At 47.7% G+C, this 12,985-nt stretch overlaps 1 long non-coding RNA gene across 2 annotated transcripts in view; it reads left to right on the top strand.

The window, feature by feature from the left end:
• Positions 1-12,811: 12,811 nt before the first annotated feature.
• Positions 12,812-12,985, top strand: part of LOC310831385 — a 50,246-nt gene continuing 50,072 nt past the window's right edge. For both annotated transcript variants that reach the window (XR_014557837.1, XR_014557838.1), the window contains exon 1: positions 12,812-12,911. This is a non-coding gene — a long non-coding RNA (uncharacterized lncRNA). The remainder of the gene's footprint in view (positions 12,912-12,985) is intronic.

The raw sequence follows: 12,985 nt of genomic DNA, 5'->3' as shown, positions 1-12,985 counted from the left end.
AGGCGGTCCCATGGGTATGTGGGTCCTAGGTCACATAGGGCTTTAAAGGTCAAAACCAGCACCTTAAACCTGATCCTGTACTCCACCGGGAGCCAGTGCAGTTGGTAAAGCACTGGATGAATGTCATGCTGGCCACATGACCCAGAAAACCGTCTGTGGACAAACCCCGGCTCCCTCGGCCTGAAAGCGAGATGAGTGCCGCAACCCCAGAGTCACCTTTGACTAGACTTAACTGTCCGGGGGTCCTCTACCTTTACCTTTACCTACACAGTGTGCTTTTCTTATCTAAAGCATGCAAACGAAAACCCGCGAGCATCAAAATGGTCTCACATCGTAGCCCCTCTTAGAGCTCTCCTACAAAGGGTTAACAGCTCAGACAAGGCAACAGTCCCACCCCCTCTCAAACTATCCTTCCATCCATCATGCACAGCTATATTTCATGTCACTAGTCATGCATGCACACACAGTGCGATAATTTGTGAGTGATTTGGTTCTGAATGTGTGCATTGGCAGAGAGAAATGGGGCTGCAGAATGCAATTTGTGAAACGCTCATCCTCACCCTGCTGCTGTTCTTATTTCATGACTAATATTACTTACATATGAGTTTGGGGTGCAATTCCATTACAGGCACCCCAATACAAATACTCTCCATCAGCTTATTTATTGTAGCGTAAGAAAGGGAGCCCCAAGCCATGCCAAGAAATGGTCTAGGGGCCTAAGGGAGCTCAGTCAGTAGAATATGAGATTCTTAATCCCAAGGTTGTGGGTTTGAGTCCCAAGTTGGGTGAAAGATCCCTGTATTGCAGAGGGTTCAACTAGAGTCCAGGGCTCAGCAAACTTTTTCAGCAGGGGTCTGGTTCAGTGTCCTTGAGACCATGTGGGGGACCGGACTATATTTTGAAAAAAAATATGAACGAATTCCGATGCCCCACAAAGAACCCAGAGATGCATTTTAAATAAAAGCACACATTTTACTCATGTAAAAACACGCTGATTCCCGGACCGTCTGCAGGCTGGATTTAGAAGGTGATTGGGCTGGATCCAGCGCCCGGGCCTTAGTTTGCCTACCTATGGACTAGACAACCTTCATGGTCCCTTCCAACTCTACAATTCTATGATTCTAAGTTGTGTGTGTGTGTATGTGTGTGTGTTTTTTGCTGGCACACGCACACACATACACGCGTGCGCACATACACACACACACACACAACTGATGAACAGCAAGAACATAATACCGGTAATCTAATAACACTTAAAGTGCTTTAATTGTATTAAACATTAATAAAATGCAATTTTATGATACTGAAAAATTGCATGCCTTGTGCTTTTCAATTAAGCTAGTGCCTTTGCACTCACTTATTACTTGCTGAGCACTTGGGCAGAATATTGCCTGCATGTTTTTCCTTATCTCAACAAAGAAAAACAATAATGGATATTTGCTTATTTAAAAAAAAAACACCTACAGACCCACATGACATGGGGAAGCTCCTTCACTTCCCAAATTGTGTTCTTCTGGCTGTGGGTAGATTGCACGATGCCAGAGTCCATCCCCCTTGGAAGGGTCAGAGTCCATTCCCCTTTGAGTTGGAAGGGTCAAAATGCCTGTGCAGAACCACTGCCAGGCCAAGCGTTAAGCGTAAAGAGTTGGTCGTCTTTCTTACGACAGCAGCAAGACAAACAGTTGCTTCCAATTGGAAAGAAGCCACCACCCATTATATGTGGAATATAGCTCTTACAAAGCGCCTAACTCACCATCAGAGGGTGATAAGAGGAATAGTAAAGATGGCTTTGACTCCGTAGAGTATCAATTTATATCGTTTATTAACAACGGCACAGTAATCTCCCTTCCGTCTCAGCCGCTATGGACAAATTATCTGAGTGCTTTACTCTGAAGTATACCCTGTGGATGTGAGTTTCATCTGTCATGCAAAAGATTTTCCACATCTATTTTGATGCCACGTGGATGACTGCATACAAGACTAAACATCTGTACATTTGTTATGGAAGACAATGCTTTATTCTTGTAATTGGTTTTTTAAGAAGTTGGAAGGAAGGAAGGAAGGAAGGAAGGAAGGAAGGAAGGAAGGAAGGAAGGAAGGATGCGATTGGAGTGGTCAGCCTCCAATTCCCCACTTCTGTCTCCTTGTCTCTTAGCTCCCCCACTAGATAATCCCAATCCCCCTCCCCCACTTTGGGAACCATTGACTTACTCCATTCATGTTGAGACTACACACCTGCTCTAGAGATAGCAAAAGAAAAGAAATCCGACTAACTACGAAACAGCGGTGGGGGTGGGAAGCATGAAAAGAATTGAGAGAGAGCGAGATCTTGGCATTCAGTAAGCAAAACATGCACTTCTAAATGGGATATTTAAAATGAATGATTGTTAATCTAGCCATAATACGGCGAGAGCGCCACATACCCAGCACATGAAGTCTTCAGAAACGAAGTCATTAGTGTAACTACATATGCCTGCTCATTCTTTTCAAGATAGGGAAATGTGAATAATTCCCTGCCAAGGGACAATTACAGCCTGCCATTCCAGCCTCACGAGGCCATATGCATCAAGGGGCAACAAGATAACATTAATAAGTATTCTGCAGACAAAATTAGATCAATAATGGTTTGGCAGCATAACATCTAATTTGAAAATGATATCCACAATGCCGTGGCGGTTGCACGAGAGAGGTGCCTGCCGCATATTCCAAACATTTCTCGCTTTTGCCCCCCTCCAAAATTCTCACCTTCATTCCACCTTCTTTTATTTTGGCTTTGGAAAGAATCCAGGCAACAGAGACTCGATCCAAGCTGCACAAAGTTCAGCTGGATTCATGTCAGAGGAAAGCAGAACGGCTGTTTTGAAAAGCAGCATGTGTGGGCTTCGATAGCTCTTAACCAGGATGGCTGAACGGAGCCTCCGTAGCATGGAGAAAGTGGAAAGAGAAAAGGTTTTCTCCCTCTCTCATAACTCACGGACACCCAATGAATCATAGAACTGTAGAGTTGGAAGGGACCCTGAGGGACATCTAGTCCAAGCCCCTGCAGATTCAGGACAGATAATAGGAAGGACTTCTTCACATGACACAGAGTTAAACGATGGGGCTCACGGCCTCGGTCCAGTATACCTGAAGGAGCGTCTCCACCCCCATCATTCTGCCTGGACGCTGAGGTCCAGCGCCGAGGGCCTTCTGGCGGTTCCCTCATTGCGAGAAGCAAAGCTACAGGGAACCAGGCAGAGGGCCTTCTCGGTAGTGGCGCCCGCCCTGTGGAATGCCCTTCCAGCAGATGTCAAAGCGATAAACAACTACCTGACATTCAGAAGACATCTTAAGGCAGCCCTGTTCAGGGAAGTTTTTAACGTGTGATATTTTACTGTATTTTTGGTTTTTATGGAAGCCGCCCAGAGTGGCTGGGGAGGCCCAGCCAGATGGGTGAGGTATAAATAATAAATTATTATTATTATTATTCGCCAGGAGACTGATGACCACTAAACTAGATGGCTTTAGAAAAAAGATCAGACAAATTTATGGAGGAAAAGGCTATCACTGGTTACTAGCCATGATGGCTTTGCTCTGCCTCCACAGCTGGAGACAGCAATGCTTCTGAAGACTAGTTGCGGCCGGGGATCTCCCTCTTTTGCCACCTACCAGCTTCAGCATGGCCAGTGGCTAGGAATGATGGGCACTGCAATCCTATGACTTTTGGAGGACACCAGTTTGGAGAAGGCTGAGACAGGCCTGTGGTCACCCTCCCAAGTGAATTCCTTTGTATGTACTTAGTAGAGTGGATGGCGCAGTGGTCTAAACACTGAGCTTCTTCGGCTTGCTGATCAGAAGGTTTGCAGTTCAAATCTGCTTGATGGAGTGAGCTCCCGTTGCTTTGTCCCTGCTCCTGCCAACCTAGCAGTTTGAAAGCACACCAGTACAAGTAGATAAACAGGTACCGCTGTGGTGGGAAGGTAAACAGCATTTCCGTGCGCTCTGGCTTCCGTCACAGTGTCCCATTGTGCCCGAAGTGGTTTAGTCCTGCTGGCCACATGACCTGCAAAAGCTGTCTGTGGACAAACGCGGCTCCCTTGGCCTGAAATCGGAGATTAACGACGCACCCCATAGTGGGCTTAACCATCCAGGAATCCTTTAAAGGTAAAGGGACCCCTGACCATTAGGTCCAGTCGTGACCGACTCTGGGGTTGTGGTGCTCATTTCGCTTTATTGACCGAGGGAGCCGGCGTACAGCTTCTGGGTCATGACTAAGCCGAACCAGAGCCAACTGCTCCGGGCTGCTGAGAGCAGCGCACAGAAACGCTGTTTACCTTCCCGCCGGAGCGGCACCTATTTATCTACTTGCACTTTGATGTGCTTTCAAACTGCTAGGTTGGCAGGAGCAGGGACCAAGCAACGGAAGCTCACCCCGTCTTTACCTTACCTTTATTTACACTACACACACATCCTTCCTTTACAGGTCCCCTTCTTTTCCTAATACCCCACGGGACACAGATGCCAAATTTATTTGTTATTCAAGCTAGAACACAGGGGCTGTTATTACCAATCTTTCTAGGCTGCCCTGAATGCTCTCCCCCCTCCCCATTTTTTTGGGCTGAATTGCAGGCATAAAAAATAATAATCCTTCAAATAAATAAATAAATAACTCTAGCCTTCTCTTATCCCTTTGTATAGAGATTTGAAGGAACTTTCTTTTTAAAATACATGTTGCAATAAGTGTGGTCATGAAACTTACTGCAATACAGTCCTCATAGGTGATGGAAGAGTTGTGAGGTCGGATGGGTAACCCCAGTCTGATGCAACATGGAGACATCTAAGGAAATTGCTTCATCTTTTTCTTTTAAGAGACGAATGCAAAGAAAAGCACATTCTGATGAGACATCATTGTAACATGGGCTTGTCCTTGAATTTGCATATTTTTCAGTTTTTAGACAGATTGCTCCATCCTATTTGCTGGCGTCATGGGCTGGCTGGGGAACCCCCAAAGGAAGAAGGCTCAGAGCCAGGGGATTGTGGTGGATGACGACATGTGGTGAGAGGGAGAAGGGGGAGGAGAAAGTGTCAGAAGTGGAAGAGGTGACGGGGTTTAGTGAGCAGGAAGAGTTTGTGGCAGAGAGCAGTCAAGAATCAGAGGCAGCATGATGGGAGATCAGCTCGGCCCAAGGCAGGATGCAGAAGAGCCACAACCGGGAAAAGAGAGACATAATAGACATAATATGAAGAAACATCACGGACAGAACAACTGCCACACATAGGAAGAACAAGGATATTGTTTGAGCGCCTCACTTGTAGTATTATAAATGATTTATTGTGTCAACATGAATAGAAGTTATTGATATTGCAGTTGTTGTATAAGGGATTGTTATTTTGAAATTAATAAGATTTTGGAATACAGAAATAAAGTAAAGCATCAAAGCATCAATTCTAGCATGCCCAGGGGGACGACACACACTTTAATTGTGTTATTTGGTATCTGAATGATTGGTATTGGTAATTCTATTATAATTTGGCATTGTTATAATGAGGCTATTATTGGATTGTAATTGGAAACTAACAAAAATTATTATCACAAGAATCAGAGGCAGGAGCAGGGCCAGGAGCATCTTCTATTGCCGCCCAGGATAGGTGCAAGTTCGCATGTGCCGGAGGTGGGTGGGCAGGGCATGCCAGGGGGCAGGGCACACTGTTGGGCGATGGCCTCATGCACCGGAGCCTGCTGCTTCTGCCCCCGGGTCGGGCCTGACCCGGGAGTGGAGCTGCGGCCAGCTGCCAGCATGGGGCCACCGCACGAAGGAACTGCCTCCACAGCTCTCTTGCAGATCCGCAGCCCAGGGGAGGAGAGGGGCCTTGAAGCAGCCACTGCCTCCCCTTCTCTCCTTCACTTCTGCCCCTGGGTCAGGCCTGTTTTACCATGATGCATATTCTGTACAAAATCAGTTCCACTCAGCTCTACACCTCTCAGTGCATTTATTTGATTGTTAGAATTGGGTTAGGGTGAAGGTTTTTGTTTTACTCATAGGAAGAGCCTGCTGGATCAGGCCTATTGTTATGTACTGAGTTCAATAGGATCCAAAATGCAGCAGTCTGATTGGTCCTAGAACAATAGGATTCAGAATGCAGCAGTCTGATTGGTCCTAGAACAAATGCAGCAGTATGATTGGTCTGTAGGAGCAACCCAATCCAGCTCCAGATAGAAGTGAATCCACAACCTGATTGGCCTACAGGAGAATTCCGGAATTAGCCAATCACGTGCAGCCCATTGTGTAAATAATGTATATAAAGAAGATACTTTGGGGAAACTTCCATTCCTCCTCACCGCTATGAGCTGAATAAAGAGCATGAAATCCACTCTGAGTATATTTCACCTATGGTAGGGTTACCAGGCGTCCCTGTTTCCCAGGGACAGTCCCTGGATTTGTGAATAAGTCTCTGGGCAAATTCCATCCCTGGCATGTCCCCAGATTTCATCTAATGTCCCCAGGAAACGCAGCAGCGACAGTCTCAGCAGCTCGGAGCAGTTGGCTCTGGCTGGCTTCAGGAGCTGCTCGGAAGTCCCCATAGGATGGTGGTGCAGGGGCTCTAAGATGCAGCTTCCGGGATGCCTCCACCTTCTCTGACCCCAGCAACTAAGCTGTGAAGGGAGGCTTCATGCTGCCTATCGGAGCAGCCTCCCAACTCCTACTTGCATGCATCTCTCAGCTGTGAAGGGAGGCTTCACGCTGCCTATCAGAGCTTGCATGCAAGCAGGAGTGGGCAGGGATCTCTTAGTTAGGCAACAGGAAGCCTCCCTTCCCAGCTGAGGGATCCCTGCCCCCTCCTGCTTGCACGCAGGAATGGGATTGGGGCTGCTCTGATGGGAAGGGAGGCATTGCGCTGCCTGAGAGACCCCTGCCCCTTCCTGCTTGCACGCAAGTAGGAGTTGGGATGGGGCTGCTCTGAAAACAAGTGTGGAGCCTCCCTTGCCAGCTGAGGGATCCCTGCCCCCTCCTGATTGCACGCAAGTAAATATGGGATTGGGGCTGCTCCGATGGGAAGGGAGGTATCGTGTTGCCCAAGCCACCGCTCTCGGCCCTCCTTCTCCACCTTCCATCCTGACCCACCGTGCACTGCTTCCCCCCCCCCACCACCGAAGAACCAACAACTCAGGGGCTGCCCAGGTTCATGGAGAAAGGAGACAGAAGCTTCAGAGGAAGGGGAAATGTGGCCGTTGAGGTCAAGACAGCGGTTGCCCCTTTGCTACCGCCATCACTGCAGCATAAACATGTAGCATTTATTTATTTATTTATTTATTTATTTATTTATTTATTTATTTATTTAGTCCCCGGTTTCAATGAAATTTTTTTTGTAACCTTAGCCTATGGCCCATCTAGTCCAGCATCCTGTTCTCACAGTGGCAAACCAAGATGCTTGGGGGAGACTTGCAAGCAGCACCTGGGGGCAAGAGATCTCTTACTCCTCCCATGGTTTGCAGCAACTGGGTTTCAGAAGCACTGAAAGACTCCTTCGGGTAGTGATAAAGCGGGATATCAAATCCAAACTCTTCTTCTTCTCTTCTTCAAGTCTCCAGAAGAAGAGAAGAAGAAGAGTTTGGATTTGATATCCCGTCTTTCACTCCCTTTAAGGAGTCTCAAAGCGGCTAACATTCTCCTTTCCCTTCCTCCCCCACAACAAACACTCTGTGAGGTGAGTGGGGCTGAGAGACTTCAGAAAAGTGTGACTGGCTCAAGCTCACCCAGCAGCTGCATCTGGAGGAGCGGAGATGTGAACCCGGTTCCCCAGATTACGAGTCCACCGCTCTTAACCCCTACACCACACTGGCTCTCAAATCCAGGGACAGTCCCAGATTTATAGAAGCCATCCCAGTTTCTGATTCGATCCTAGAATGTCCCGCTTTTCCCTAGGACGTCCCTATTTTCATCAGAGCAATGTTGGAGGGCATGGAATAGGATGTTCCCAGGGCTTTTCTACAGCCGGAACTCACCCAATCTCAGTTCCAGCACCTCTCAGGTGGGTGCCTTTGCCATTCTAAGAGGACAAAGGAGGTGTTCATGGTGAGTTCCAGCACCTCTTTTTCTAGAAAAATAGCACTGGACACCCCAGTTTTCATTGGAGAAATGTTGAAGGGTATGGCAGTGCTGCCTCCGTCCATGGAGAACCATTCTGGCTTGTAGATTTCCATATCTGTGTTGCTCCCTGATCCAGCTGAATGGACAGCCCTCCTCTCTAGTCCACACAAATTCATTAATTTTTGTTGCAAAGGAATGAAGAAGCTGATCAAAGGAATTGCCGCTGCATCCACACCCTCTGGCAGAAAGTAATGCTAGGGCTGTCTTTGAAGAGCAAGCACTGAACCAGGGACTTGGTATTATTTTAGATGCTTCTGCACTGTGGAGAGTCGCTGAGGGGAAATAGCCAGACGTAAGCTGGGGAAGAGACATGGTCAGACATCAAGGATTTCAAAAATGCAAGGCATAATATTTGCTCTCTTAAAAGTTCTTCCACTCCATGCATTTTGATTCTGTTTGGTTGGCAGACTGTCCCCTGTTCTTAGTTAGCAATGAATGATGTGCTTCCAAAATGCCCCATCATCTTGCCCCTTTTTGTACTTTCTCGCAGTAACAGGTCATTTGCAACACTCCAACCATTCTTCAGCTGCAGACTTATCAATTTACGCGCTTACATGGAGGAGGGAGTCTCACAAAACAGCCAGAAATGTCCTTGAAACCTATGCTGTCACTGCATGTCCAGCTGTCAAGCCAGCTGTTTTTCTGAAGAAGAATGCCTTAGAAACTGTTTGGTGCTTGTGTGTCCAGCTTCTGTGCCCAGGAAGGGCCAGGATGAGGTCTGGTATGCTCTGACACAGTTTTGAATGCCTTAGAAGCTGTTCCCCACTTCTATGCCCAGAGAAAACAAGACAATAACAATTCTTAGGGAGGGTGGAGAGCTTAGCAGGCTCTGAGATGCTCTCACAAGATCTCACTGAGCCTCCTGAGCTCTGGAGGGATCTCATGAGAGCATCCGCGAGCCCAGTAAACAAGTCTGAGAGCTTAAAAGCCCTTCCCATGCCGGCAAAACCCTGTGCAAAAAGAGCTTTTAAGCTCTTTGTCTTCCGCGCATTTATTTTGTGTGATTCCAACCAGCCGGCCTTCACCTGCGTGATGTTGAAATTGCACATGTGAAACGCACAGAGGTTGTGATTGTACGGCAATACACATTTATCATCGTTTGACATCCGTTGTCTGTAATGCTTTGTGGCCTCTTTATGATCTACACCCATAAACTGCGCCTGGAATTTAATTAACTGTGTTGGAGAAAAATTACAGCTAAACTAGCTTCAGCAGTTGAAACACTGGCCTGCTTTTATGTCTGGCTGTTAAAAGAAGAGCCAGAGGGCAAACAGCATTGAGCCGCACAAATGCCCAGTGGACGGGTAAATGGGCATTCAGGAAGTTACATTTAATCATTTGGTTTTTTAGACAGAAAAGATCGTCTGCTCAGAAGCCTTCTGTCAGGTCAAGGTATGGAAAAGCAGGCTAGAACGGACAGTATCCGTCGGAGGGTCTGGCTTGTTTGGGGTCAACGATGCATTCTCTAAACCCCGCTGTTAAAATCTCCAGTCAAAAAACACACACACGATTGACTGCTTCAAGCACTGAATGATTGCGAAGGGAGCACCTATCCACAAAGGGAACATCAGCAAACCAGCTGTCTATCGGCAAAATGCCTTGGGCCAACCCTGTAACGTAGGATCGTGAATTGGCATGCAGGGTATTTCACAAACCACATTTGAACGGGCAAGAACACAGCTTCTGCCAACTTTGCAGCCTTTCCCCAGTGGTTAAAATAATGCCACCTTTGTGTTGGAACTTCCCATTTTGCCTTTCCCAGCCCATTCCCATCTAATGATGCCGTGCATAGCACAGCGATATGCATCACTGCGCATCACAGAGGAAACGTGAAAATGTGACCCGTAGATGCCTTTCACAGCAGCACCCCCGTGTCTTTTGCAGGGCGTAGTTCTGATTTTGGGCCAAGATGAGGTCTGGTATGATCTGATGCAGCTCTGAATGCCTTAGAAACTGTTCCCTGCTTCTGTGCCCGGAGAAAACAAGAGCCCTTTCTTCAGAAGCTTTTCTGCTGATTCAGCTCATCCCACGAAAGGGGTCTGTGCTGTATCGTTGCTGCAGCTACGCGGTGAAATGATTGCAGTGCTGGCATTCTTGCATGAGCATTCGGGACGCCTTCTGATTGTGCCGCACATCATGCACGCGGCCGATGAACACAAACAACGGAGGAACAGGGTGACCTTCAAAAGTGTGTCTGCACCAACCATTCCCCATTTGCAATATGGCCTTGGAAAAGAGAGTTGCCATTGACAACACATCCAGCGCGGGAGCAGTGATCCGATTCTGAGCTTGGTTGTGGGAGAGCTTTCACAAAAAGGTCTCATGGGGCTGAGCTGAGCAAACAGACAATGTAAGGCGACTTTCGATCTCCTGGTGGGAAGCCTAGAAACACGGGAAGATATCCTACACCAAGCCAGGCCACTGGGCCACCTAACTCAGCACTGATCTTCATCTGGGGTTCCCAAAGTGGGGTGTGGCGCCCCCTGAGGGTGGTGGTGTTACCTGCAGGTTCTCAAAGGCAACGGGTGGCAAAGAGCTGCTGGAAGTGTAAATGACTACCAGCCTTCGGAAAGGCTGGCACCGCTGCATCCATTCCACCCATTTTGTTGCATTAGCTAATCAAACTAAGTAGTTTTAATTGGATTTTGATTAGATGTGCAATTAATTGTTGCTGTTTTGGATTTTATTGTGCTATTATCTTCCTTAGTGTGTCATGCAAACTGTGTGTCAGGGACTGGCTGGACGCGGAGGAGTGGGCACTGGGAGAAGGGTGGGTTGGAGAACCACCTGGAATAAGGGATCGGTGATCTGGGAGAGCCTGTGCAAGCCAGGAAACGAGAGAGGCAGGAGAAGCTGAAGGATTGGAGAGTGAAGTGCAGGTGCGGGAGAGGGAGAGATTGGTCAGGCCGGTCAAGGACAGCCATAGGCAAACTCGGCCCTCCAAATGTTTTGGGACTACAACTCCCATCATTCCGAGCTAACAGGACCAGTGGTCATGGATGATGGGAATTGTAGTCCTAAAACATCTGGAGGGCTGCGTTTGCCTATGCATGGTCAAGGACATCCATGCCTCCTCCTCCTGCCCCCAGGGGCGTTCTGAGGGAGGCGGTGGTTCGCCCTGGGTACCATTCAAAAGGTACAACATGCTGACCCCCGGATCGGCAGCACCCCTGGGGCATGCACCACGCCCCTTGGGACAAGTACCGCTCTGGGTACTGGAGCAGGTTGCTTTGCCTCTGCCTGCCCCCCCTCTCCTGCTCCACTGTCTCCCATGACCAGGAGAGGACTGAAGAGGGAGAGAAAAAAGAGGCAGAATAGAAAAGCAATACATCAACAATAAAATAATAGCCAGCCAGGGAGTGCAAGCAAATAGGCGATGGGGGCACAAGGTGTTGAGAATTCCGTTCCACCTTAAGGAACAGACGTGTGGAATTGTTGCATGTCACATGTCTGTTTACATTCCAGCACAGCTTGCTGGGAACTTCCATTTGTGTATAGCATTTGCTTTTCCCGTTCTCTCTGAGACAACATGAGAGAGAGAGAGAGGACATGTTTCTTTGTCCTGATTTATGATGAATAAATCTGTAGTTATAGTATGACTTCATAAGCCTCACACCTATTCTGTATACGCAGTACACTCTGCTAATAGCGTGCCCTGGCTCTTGAAGTCCGGGTTGCTGATTTACATCGGAGCACAGGCTGATGGATGGAGACGGCACAGCTGGGGCTTGCCAGCTGGCCTCCTGGCCCTCTGCATGTAGACACAAGTCACCCCTAGCGATGCTCAGTGTCAGAGACCAGACTGAGGATTACAGCTCGAAAGAGGAATGGTGGGAACCTTCCTCTCTTCCTGCTCCTGACCAGGATCCTAAAGCTGCCCAGGAACAGTGGAGCGGTATAGATTTAGAGAAATGGTTTGCAGAAAAGCATAGTTCGGAAAACAACAGCTGGGCAGAGCCGAGTGGGGAACAGCTAGAAGAAGCAGAACAGGAAGAGATAATGGACTCCGCTTCACTTGACACTGTCCAGCCTATCTCTCCAAAGGCAAGGACAGCTGATAAGGTTGCTACGCAGAAGGTTTAGTGCTTGCGAGATCAGGTTGCAAGAAGGGGGAAGTGAGGTTAATCTCATAGCCTATGTCATTCTTAACTAATAAACTGAAACTGACACGGGGACAAACAGAAGAAGACGCCTTCACCCTGGTATGGCTCCCCTTTATCACATACACAGCCCAACAGGACAACGACAATAATCCACCAACAGCATACAAATCAATATGGCTAACCTGATCCAAAACACCCACCCACCTCACTCACACACGAAAACAAAGATCACCACAGCCAATCACAAGCAAACAATCACACCCTAAGCCAACCCCAACCTCTCTCACCACCAAAGGAACACAAGTGAACAACACAAGCAACGCTGACACCAAACTCTACATACATTAAACATAATAGAAACACCGCCACCCGACCCCACCCCCATCCATCCTCCCTCTCCCCACCCCCCTTTCTTTTTTCTTTCTGTTTTCCTCTCCCCCTAATGCCTCAACAAATGAAACGGATTTGTAAAAACGTTACATGGAAGAAGAAGAAGAAGAAAAAAACAAAACGAGGCACTACACTTCTGTAAAACAAGAAAATCCTTAATAAAATATTTAAAAAAAAAAGGGGGGGAAGTGATGAAGATAACTGGGGAGGGGGAGTAGGAGTGAAGCACCTTTATTCAGAGAATGGCTGCGTTGTTCTTTTGCTCTGATCATTAAACGCTCTTAAACTGGTAAGGGACTCTAATTGCTTTGTTCTGCTGATACACAGTCAATTGGGGGTGGGTGGGGAGCAATTCTCCGAAGT

This window comes from Podarcis gaigeae (assembly GCF_964106915.1).
Source record: "Podarcis gaigeae genome assembly, chromosome: 14".
Taxonomy (NCBI): domain Eukaryota; kingdom Metazoa; phylum Chordata; class Lepidosauria; order Squamata; family Lacertidae; genus Podarcis; species Podarcis gaigeae.
This window is presented reverse-complemented; position numbering and strand designations above follow the sequence as displayed.